The sequence below is a fragment of the Myotis brandtii genome, unplaced genomic scaffold (genome assembly GCF_000412655.1).
Source record: "Myotis brandtii unplaced genomic scaffold, ASM41265v1 scaffold53, whole genome shotgun sequence".
NCBI lineage: Eukaryota > Metazoa > Chordata > Mammalia > Chiroptera > Vespertilionidae > Myotis > Myotis brandtii.
Genome location: NW_005369942.1, coordinates 293,654 through 304,644, shown reverse-complemented (window position 1 = coordinate 304,644; position 10,991 = coordinate 293,654).

Below are 10,991 nucleotides of genomic sequence, written 5' to 3'. Positions count from 1 at the left end.
CACAGGTTGTGTCTTGTGCGAGGAGCCAGTCCTCAGGGGCTCCCCGGGGAGGTCGGGCTGGAGGGAGTGAGGAGGAGACTGGAGTTTCTCCTCCGCAAACACCTGTTGGAATAAAGAGCCCTGGAGGCAAGCAAGTGGAAGTTTTGGATTTGGACACAAAAAAGAAGGCTCAGCACATTTTGAAGGAGAAGCAGAGTAAATTAAAAGTTGTTTTATTGCCGGGCCAGCATGGCTCAGTGGTTGAGCATCAACCTATGGACCAAGAAGCACGCGATTCCCGGTCAGGGCACATGTCGGGGTTGCAGGCTCCAAACCCAGTGTTGGGCGTGCAGGAGGCAGCCGATCAATGATTCTCTCTCCCTCTCCCTTCCTCTCTGAAATTATATATATATATATAGTTTTGTTTCCATAGGCACATGTTTTCATATTTTAAAAAAGGCGGAATATGACAAATTAGAGGAGAGGGTGAAATGGAAGCTATTAGAAGGGGAGGGAATATGAGGAATATATCTGCTAGAAAGTAGGAAATGTCGTAGTCCAAAGCAGGTAAGGACAAGTTAGGAGAGGGGACGGTTATATTTGAGACTGTGAGAAGAGAGCCAGCAAGAGCCGCTGGGTTACTAACAGGTGTGGTCGGTAAGAGACTTCTCCAGGAGCCAGTGTAGGTTGGCGGTGACTGAGCACCTGAGAGGCTGGGCACAAGGCCCATTCTCGGGGTCCAAGAAGAAGCAGAAGTCAGAAGCCTCAGGAGAGTTCTCAGCATTTAGGACTCTGAAAATAGTTCTGATTCCAAGGGGCCTGCCAGCTCTGGGAGAGGCGCTGGGAAGTAGGCAAAAGTTTGCCTCAGGTTGGAGAGAATAGTAGGGGAGAGGGTGGTGTCCCCAAAGGGTCAGACTTCTGCTCTTCTGGCACAAGGAAGGGAGGAGGTAAAGAATAGGTCAGTGTGGAAAGGGTAGCGGGTCTTCCATGACGTAGCTAAGGAAGGGCAGCAAGTTCCTAATGCACTAAATTCCTATTTTCCTCTTTTAAAATTGAGAACATTTACAACTGCCCTTGCTCCAACTGTGATCGATCAGGAATGATGAACAAATGTCTTCATAGCAAATCAAAAAGATAACAATGCTGCACATTTGAATCATGTTCTATATGCTTCCATAATTCTCTCAGCCAGCAGTAGGAAATATCAAGTTGTAATTTTACATATAAATGTACAAATGGCAGAAAAGACAATTTGTAAAAGAAGAAATACAAACTCTACAAATAGGGGGGGATATATTTCATATCAATAATAAATGTACCTCTTTTACCTTATAAATCAATCCCTTGTCCCTTCCAAAATTATAATTATTAAAACATTTGCATATACATTTTAAATTAAATACTATAAATATAAGTAAATAATGAATGTTAGAATTATAGGTTATGAATATTAAAATAGAATTGTAATACTCATGCTGTATTAAGGATGGCATTTGACATTCACATGATTCTTTTAGAAAACAGTTTGGCATTGAGCCAAGAAAATTGTCCATAACGTTTGATCCAATAATTCCACATCTGAATATCTACTCTAAAATAATTAGCCAGAATATGAAAAAGTCGTATATAGGATGATTCTTATTACAGCTTAATATTTAGAACAGCAATTAGTGGGAATGGCAGCCTCAGTTGGGATCTAGATGGGGGCTAGATGGGTTTGTCTGAAAGCCGTGCATATGAGTGGTGCACAGGTGCCTACATATACGCATTGCTGTGTAAGTGGGCAAGCAGGCTACCCTCGGGAATAGGGAGACCGTGGGGAGAGGGCAGAATGGGGTCTTCTTGGCCCGGCCCAGCCAATAGAATAAGACAGGACTGATGCCCAAAGAGAGAGACTAGCAAGTTCTATGTTAAGGAGAAAACATTCGTTTCCATTTTGATTGAGGGGCTATTGTGTAGTGATCAGGGAACTAGCTGTGTGAGTATGAACACATGAACTTTTCTGAACTTCAAATTCTTCACTTTCCCAATGAATATTCTACATCTTTTGGTTATTCTTAATAATAGGTCACGCTTGTGCTCAGCACTGATGAATGAAATCCTCGTAACCCTATGAAAGATGTATCCACTGCATGCATTTAATACTTACACAGTGTTTAACAAGTGCTAGACTCTGCTCTAAGCACTTGACAAAATTTCACACACTTCATCCTGATTGCAGCCCCCTGAGGTTTGTACTCTTTTATCTCGCGTCACGGATGAGGACACTCCGAGGCCCAGAGGAGTTAAGTAACTTCTTCTGTGTCCCTTAACCACCGAGCGGTGCTCTTAGGACCTGTCTGACCCCACACTCTCAGCCACCATAGGGCACCCAGAAATCTATGACAGATACTTCCCAGTGCTTTGAAGGTGTACAATGGCTAGATATACTCACATATTTTTTCTATAAGTCACATCAAAAGTTATAAAAAAATCACATGAAATGTATGTCCTTCACTTGGTTTCTATTCATGACTAGGGGACTTACAAAGAGAAGATTAAACATTACTACACATTTACTTTAAAAAGTACTTTATTTCATTTCATCCTCAGTAGAACCTGGTGGCAGAGGTGAGGAAGGTAATACAGGAGATCTAGGGAAAGGAGATTGAGAGGGATTGAGACCCAGTGGGGACCAGTGAATGAAGAGGAAGAGATGGCTTAGCAGGACATCTCTGTCCTCAGACACTGGAAGTTAGAGCCAGTGCACAGGTTAGATTCCTTCTGTACACAGTTAAGGAAAAGAACTAGTGCTGAGGGGTGCAATGTGTTGGCTGACAATTTTAGATAAGGGTAAGAAATGTTCTCCTAGTCACTGTGATCTGAGAGGAAATGTGATGCTATTTGGGTAATGAGTTCTCTATCTCTATAGTATTACATTTCAGGTATTTGGTGTAATATTAATTCAGAGCAGCAGATTTAACGTCACAAGGACCTAGGTTTGAATGTGTCCTTTGCCACCTATGTGACCTAAGGCAACATATTTAATCTCTTTACATTTTCCTTCCTGTCTGTAAAATGGGGACATAATCAGAATTATAGTGCTGTTGTCAGGATCTAAATAAATACCACTAGTAAATATCTTAGCACAATAACTACAGCAGGGCACGTAGGAGGGGCATAGGAAGTGATTATTGCAATTGCATGTTTTACTAATGAAGTTTGAATGACCACACTGCAGGTTGTTGTAGGGAACCAAAGCATTGACCTTTATAAAGGTTTTACTGAAAGATGTGGGGGGACCCTTACACTCTGGCATCCTGAGCCCCTGACTTAGTGGCCCACCCTGGGACACAGTTATCACATGGGAGAAGCAGGACTGGATCCCAGGTCTCTTTATTTGGAGCAGCCAGGCGGGCACAGGGGTGAAACGGAGACATTCTGGCTGAGAAAAAGCCTCGAGGCTCCTGGTTCTCAGGCGCTGCTGGGCCTCCGTTTGGATGAAGATAGAGTTGCCGGGTCAGAGGTCAGAGCCCAAGTCCAGGACCCTCTCCTTCCATCACCCCTCCTCTTCCCAATCTCCCAGACAAATGGACATTTCAGAGTCGTGCGCCGTGCCTGGCAGAGAGGCTTTGGCTAAAGGTCCAGGATTGCAGTGTAAATGTGAATGTGACCCGGACACCAGGGGAAGGAGCAAAGACTAACTGAGGTCAGCTTGGAGCGGTCTTGTCTGCGATCATTGCTGCAAACACTGTTGGCCTGTGTCCAACAGGACGTGGAAGGTGGGATGCACCGGACGGCCTTCTCGGAGTGCGCTGGCTGCGGTAGCCCCTGTGGGACGAACTGTTGGTCCTGGGCCTGGGAAAGATGAAGCCCTGACATTAACAATAAGAGGGATTCACTCCTATGTGGGATATTAAACTGAAAGCAACAAATGAACAAACAAGACAAGCAAAAAATGGAAAGGAGGGGGAAGAGAAACACCTGGGCTGTGTGCACCCCTTTTAAAAATATGTATATATTTTTATTGATTTCAAGAGGAAGGGAGAGGGAAAGATAGAAACATCAATGATGAGAGAGAATCATTGATGGGCTGCTTCTTGCACGCCTCCTACTGGGGATTGAGCTGCAACCCAGGGACCCTTGAGTCGGCAGGCCGATGCTCTATCCACTGAGCCAAACCAGCTAGGGCTATGCATGCTTTGTAATGTGCAAATATGTCTGTGTGCTTAAAGTGCCATAAAAGCTTTCTTTTACATTTTACTTGTGTGGTTAACATGATTGTTGCAAACACATACGTGACAGATTTTTAAATGCCTGAGTCTCACACAAGAGATGAAGCTTTCTCTCCACTAGTTTCCTCTGACCTGCAGGATGACCTGTTGCTCACGCTCCCGGGGGGTTTGCCCAGCTGAGTTTCACAATGAAGCAGCTCTGGGGAGTCTGGTTTGCTTCAAGCTGCCCTGTGGCGCTGTGCTCTGCTCCAGGTTCCTGGGCTTTGACCTTGTGAGGTGCACCCTCTTTGGATAGATCCTTGGCTAAACTTCCTTGTTCAGTATTTCTTGGTAGGGTATGAAGGGGCGTTTGTGGTGGAGCTGTTCTAGCATTCTTAGAGTAATGATTGATTCAATGAATGCCTGATTCCACATGCCTTTATTGAGCACCCACTGCATACACTGTGCGAAGGTCTGAGGAGACGGACACGTGAAGAGATTGTGATACAATATGCTAAAGGCAGTGTTAGCGATGTACCCAGGTGATTGGGGAGCAGGGGAGAGGGCCACCTCACTCTGACTGTGGGCATTTGGGAGCTTCCTGGAAAAGGTGCACACACATCCAAGTCTTGAAGAGCGAGTAGGAGTTACCCAGGCAGGGGACGGGGGCAGGGAAGTGACAAAGATAATTCTGTTTTAAATAGATTTATGCAGCTCTGGGAAGGGAATCTTGAGGGCAATGAGGGGGAATCTGTTCCATGGCTCTCCCCTGGCTTCTGGTGGTTTGGGGTAATCATTGGAGTTAGAGCATCACCCTGATGATCTCTGCCTTTTTTCACAGGGTGTGTGTGTGTGTGTGTGTGTGTGTGTACCTGTGCACATGTCCATGTGTCCCTTTTTATAAGGACACCAGCATTGGCTTAAGACCCACCCTAATGATCTCATTATTTTCATCCAATAAAAATTAAATATATTTGAGGTGTATAATATGATGATTTGATATTCACATACATAGTGAAATGATTATAATACAGTCAAGCCAATTGACATGTTCATCTTCTCACACAGCTACCATTCTCTTTTATTTATTTTTTTGTATTTAGAGCACCCAAAGTCGAGTCTGTTAGCAAATTCCCTGTATTCAGCACAGTATTATAAACTACAGTCATCGTTGGTACCAATTGAGCAATTTTTACTGTCACTTAAAGACAAAGGGGATTCTTTTTACTGTAAATAGTGAGAAGCGGCAGAGAAGTTTAAATTTCCACGGTGACATGATTCTGATGTTTCTTGGGGTGAGGTGGCCTGTGGGCACAGAGGGAGTATAAGGGACACCAGCCCCCATCTGTCCAGCTCATACTAAGACCCAGCGGGACACAGACACCCTGAGGGAAGACTGCCTGAGGCCAGGCTCCCCCCAGGGCAGTGGAGAAAAGCACTGTGAAATGCTAGCAATTCTCAAAGAGAGAACTTGAATGTTAATATTTGTGCCTAACAAAGGTTCCGAGGAATTCCAGCATCCAACGCTCTGTTTCTTTAGATGTCTGGAAATGAGATACGTTTGAAACGGAAGAGTTGCCAGATTCACTTTTATTCCATCAAATGGAGTGCAATATTCCGAGGCACAGTTTCCTCCTCTGCAAGATTGAGGCATTTGGACTGAGATCTTTGAGATTCTTTTCTGCAGTAAAATCTTACTCCGTAAATACGGGTTTTGCCATACTGTGGGTAGAACGTTTGGCTGCTGTTACAACCAGAGTTTAGAGCTCTCACTGTAGCTAATTGGGCTGAAGTCAGTCAGCTTGGAATTAGGAAGTTCATTGGTGTTCACCAATACTCCTCAAGTGCCTCTGAGGCTCATACAGGCAAAAGGACACGATTGCAGCTTTTAAAAGAGCAACTGAGGTTGCCTCCATCGCAGAGAAAAGGAAAAGTGTGCCATAGGATAACATGACCTTGGGGAGGTCGATCTTTCTGAGGTTGAAGGGCAACCTGACTTAGGTCATACTTTTGGACATCCTGTAGAGGGAGCCGAGGAAACTGGCCTCCGTGGGAGGTGCCGGGTGTGCATTAAGCCATGGAGGATGGCACTCTGTGCCCCAGGAGACTGGCTGGTGGAAATGTGTTATTGGAGGGCTGGGGAGGGAAATGTTGCCACCTTAAGGTCATAGACCCAGGGGAAATTACATGTTAAGCAGAAAGAAATCCTGGGGAAATATTTAATGTTAGGTAATGTTTGCATCATGAAAGACAACATCTCTCTTCCATTTAATCTTTTCTTCTTGATCCTTGGCTTTTGGTGTTGGCGATGGAATCAAGTGCAGTTTCTGCTGAGGGCTGCCTGGGCAGAGGTTCTGTTAAGCTCTGCATTTCAGTGGCCCTTGAATTCAAAGCTCTGCCCGTGCCTTTCTGCTCTAGTTGTCTGGAGCATTATGGAGGAATTTATCTTTTCAGTTTTGAATGAAGAAACAAAACTTTACCAGGAATCTATTGAATGTCACAGGGAAGGGTCTTTAGCTCAACATCACCCCCTAGTGGGACACAATAGATTAGCTATTAATTCAGATGCAACTTACATGTGGAACTGGAGGCTTTGCAGCAGGTCTGCTCTGTGGGAACTACAAATGGCTATTAAGAATCACTTAAACATGCCCTAACCGGTTTGGCTCAGTGGATAGAGCATCGGCCTGCAGACTCAAGGGTCCCAGGTTCGATTCCGGTCAAGGGCATGTACCTTGGTTGCAGGCACATCCCCAGTGGGGAGTGTGCAGGAGGCAGCTGATCGGTGTTTCTCTCTCATCGATGTTTCTGACTCTCTATCCCTCTACCTTCCTCTCTGTAAAAAAATCAATAAAATATAAAGAATCACTTAAACATTTGTACCTTCCATTTGAAAAGTCACTGATCTTCAGCGAGGGTGGAGCAACTTATTATGCTTCATAACCTCCTCATCCTCTTTCATGTTATTCTCTCATTGTTGCCACAGAGAATGGCATTGAAGAAGTAGGAAAACAAACAAACAAAAAACAGAAGCCACATCTACCTAAAAAGATCTCATGAAAATTGCACACTATTGTAGAACACAAGACACCAAAAGTTAGAAGACAAATCCCAACGAAATCTAAAGGACCAGGAAACACTTCAAAAATCACTCAGCCTCACTGCTATGAGGGAAGTTCAAAGGAAAACAAATGTCTTTCATCGATCAGATTAGTAACTATTGAGAGTGCTGACTTCACATGTCAGGGAAGGTGTGTGAGAAGAGAGCACTGGTGCTGATGGGAGTGTGGCCAGCAGCCCAGATGTGACTAAAGAAGGCAGATTGCCCAACTGGCATGGTTGTGTGTCGACCTGTGAACCAAGAGGTCAAGGGCACATGCCCGGGTTGCGGGCTCGATCCCCAGTGGGGGCTGTGCAGGAGGCAGCCCATCAATGATTCTCTTTTAGCATTGATGGTTCTATCTCTCCCTCCCTCTCTGAAATCAATAAAAATATATTAAAAAAAAATAAAAAGACCAAGCAGCTCTAGGTTTAGGCAAAGCTGTAGTCAGTGACTAGGCCCAGGCCAGCCCGAGACTGGGTGGCTGCTACATCTCCGGGGACAGGAAAGGGAGGAGAAACCTAGCCTGCTCCCTACTTGCTGTGATGAGATTGGACTGTGGGAGCTGCCCTCTGCCCCCTGCCAGGGTTCCCCACCTGTGTACCCATGTGGGGCAAGGGCATCGTGGTGGGGGGCGAGCCTTCTCACTGCCTGTGGCTGCCTTGCGGTACTTCCTGTGGCGTATGGCCCTCCTGCTCAGACCAGACCAGAGTCGTGCTGGATGGGAGGGTGCGGTGGGTCTGCAGTTTCTCTGGCACACTCACTGTCAGCCGTCTCACTGCCTGTGGCTGCCTTGCGGTACTTCCTGTGGCGTATGGCCCTCCTGCCCAGACCAGCCCAGAGTCGTGCTGGATGGGAGGGTCTGGTGGGTCTGCAGTTTCTCTGGCACACTCACTGTTCCTGCACACTCACTGTTCCTGCCACACTCACTGTCCCTGCCACACTCACTGTTCCTGGTACACTCACTGTTCCTGCCGCACTCACTGTTCCTGCCACACTCACTGTTCCTGCCACACTCACTGTTCCTGGTACACTCACTGTTCCTGCACACTCCCTGTTCCTGCCACACTCACTGTTCTTGGCACCCTCCCTGTTCCTGCCACACTCACTGTTCTTGGCACCCTCCCTGTTCCTGCCACACTCACTGTTCTTGGCACCCTCCCTGTTCCTGCCACACTCACTGTTCTTGGCACCCTCCCTGTTCCTGCCACACTCACTGTTCTTGGCACCCTCCCTGTTCCTGCCACACTCACTGTTCTTGGCACCCTCCCTGTTCCTGCCACACTCACTGTTCTTGGCACCCTCCCTGTTCCTGCCACACTCACTGTTCTTGGCACCCTCCCTGTTCCTGCCACACTCACTGTTCTTGGCACCCTCCCTGTTCCTGCCACACTCACTGTTCTTGGCACCCTCCCTGTTCCTGCCACACTCACTGTTCTTGGCACCCTCCCTGTTCCTGCCACACTCACTGTTCTTGGCACCCTCCCTGTTCCTGCCACACTCACTGTTCTTGGCACCCTCCCTGTTCCTGCCACACTCACTGTTCTTGGCACCCTCCCTGTTCCTGCCACACTCACTGTTCTTGGCACCCTCCCTGTTCCTGCCACACTCACTGTTCTTGGCACCCTCCCTGTTCCTGCCACACTCACTGTTCTTGGCACCCTCCCTGTTCCTGCCACACTCACTGTTCTTGGCACCCTCCCTGTTCCTGCCACACTCACTGTTCTTGGCACCCTCCCTGTTCCTGCCACACTCACTGTTCTTGGCACCCTCCCTGTTCCTGCCACACTCACTGTTCTTGGCACCCTCCCTGTTCCTGCCACACTCACTGTTCTTGGCACCCTCCCTGTTCCTGCCACACTCACTGTTCTTGGCACCCTCCCTGTTCCTGCCACACTCACTGTTCTTGGCACCCTCCCTGTTCCTGCCACACTCACTGTTCTTGGCACCCTCCCTGTTCCTGCCACACTCACTGTTCTTGGCACCCTCCCTGTTCCTGCCACACTCACTGTTCTTGGCACCCTCCCTGTTCCTGCCACACTCACTGTTCTTGGCACCCTCCCTGTTCCTGCCACACTCACTGTTCTTGGCACCCTCCCTGTTCCTGCCACACTCACTGTTCTTGGCACCCTCCCTGTTCCTGCCACACTCACTGTTCTTGGCACCCTCCCTGTTCCTGCCACACTCACTGTTCTTGGCACCCTCCCTGTTCCTGCCACACTCACTGTTCTTGGCACCCTCCCTGTTCCTGCCACACTCACTGTTCTTGGCACCCTCCCTGTTCCTGCCACACTCACTGTTCTTGGCACCCTCCCTGTTCCTGCCACACTCACTGTTCTTGGCACCCTCCCTGTTCCTGCCACACTCACTGTTCTTGGCACCCTCCCTGTTCCTGCCACACTCACTGTTCCTGGTGCCCTCACTGTTCCTGCACACTCACTATCCCTGCACACTCACTGTTCCTGGTACACTCACTATCCCTGCACAAGCACTGTTCCTGGTGCACTCACTGTTCCTGCACATTCACTGTTACTGGTACACTCACTGTTCCTGCACACTCACTATCCCTGCACACTCACTGTTCCTGCCGCACTCACTGTTCCTGGCGCACTCACTGTTCCTGTCGCACTCACTGTTCCTGCCACACTCACTATTCCTGCACACTCACTGTTCCTGCACACTCACTGAACACTCACTGTTCCTGGTGCACTCACTGTTCCTGCACACTCACTGTTCCTGGCGCACTCACTGTTCCTGCACACTCACTGAACACTCACTGTTCCTGGTACTCACTTGCCCAGCACTCTGGCTCCAGGTTTCCTCCTTTCCCCGGGGAGTGTTCTCTTTCACGGTTTCCTCTCTGAAAGCTGCTCTGCTGAGGCCAGGCCGTGCTCTGCAGCAGGAGCTGACCAGGACGCCAGGTCCAGTCTCTCCGGACGGAGACATTGAGCCCACCGGCCCTGGGGGTGGAGCGATCATGAGCACGGGAAACAAATCATAAGAGCTAGATGGAAGTGACCACTCACAGAAGGTGAATCACAAGGCATTGAAATCGAAGAGAATAACCCACGGAGATACTAAAAAGACATAATCCAACCATGAAAAGCTAGACAGGAACTTTATAATCTTTTTTCTTTTTAGAAAATGCTCCTTGAAACGCACTGCCTGCCTTAGGAATGAGCTGACAAGCCTACTTGTCTCAGAGACCAAGCTGGACTGTCACGTCTGAAGCTCAGGGCTCCTCCATTCGCATCCTATAAAGCAAGCAGACTAACACCAGCCCTGAGAGCGTAAGCAGCTGCCACGCTGGAAGCACCGTGACGTGCTGGCACAGATGACCGTCACCACAGCATCAGGAGACACATACTTTCAGGGTCAGAGCGCCTTTCTCCGTGACAACGGGAGTTCCGGCTCCTCTCATTCCTAGGGCTACCCATTTATCACTTAGTTTTCTGTTAATCCTCACCCGAGGATATTTCCCCCCGCAACCCCTCCACTCCCCACCCCATTGCTTTTCAGAGAGTGGAAGGGAGGGAGGTAGAGAGGGAGGAGGAGAGAAACGATGTGAAGAGACACATCGATTGGTTGCCTCCCACACATGCCCCAACGGGGCCTCGGGCAGGGGATCAAACCTGCAACCCAGGTATGTGCCCTTGACCGGTGGGCTGAGGCTGTGACCACTCAGCAACACCAGCCAGGACAGGGTGACACATTTAAAC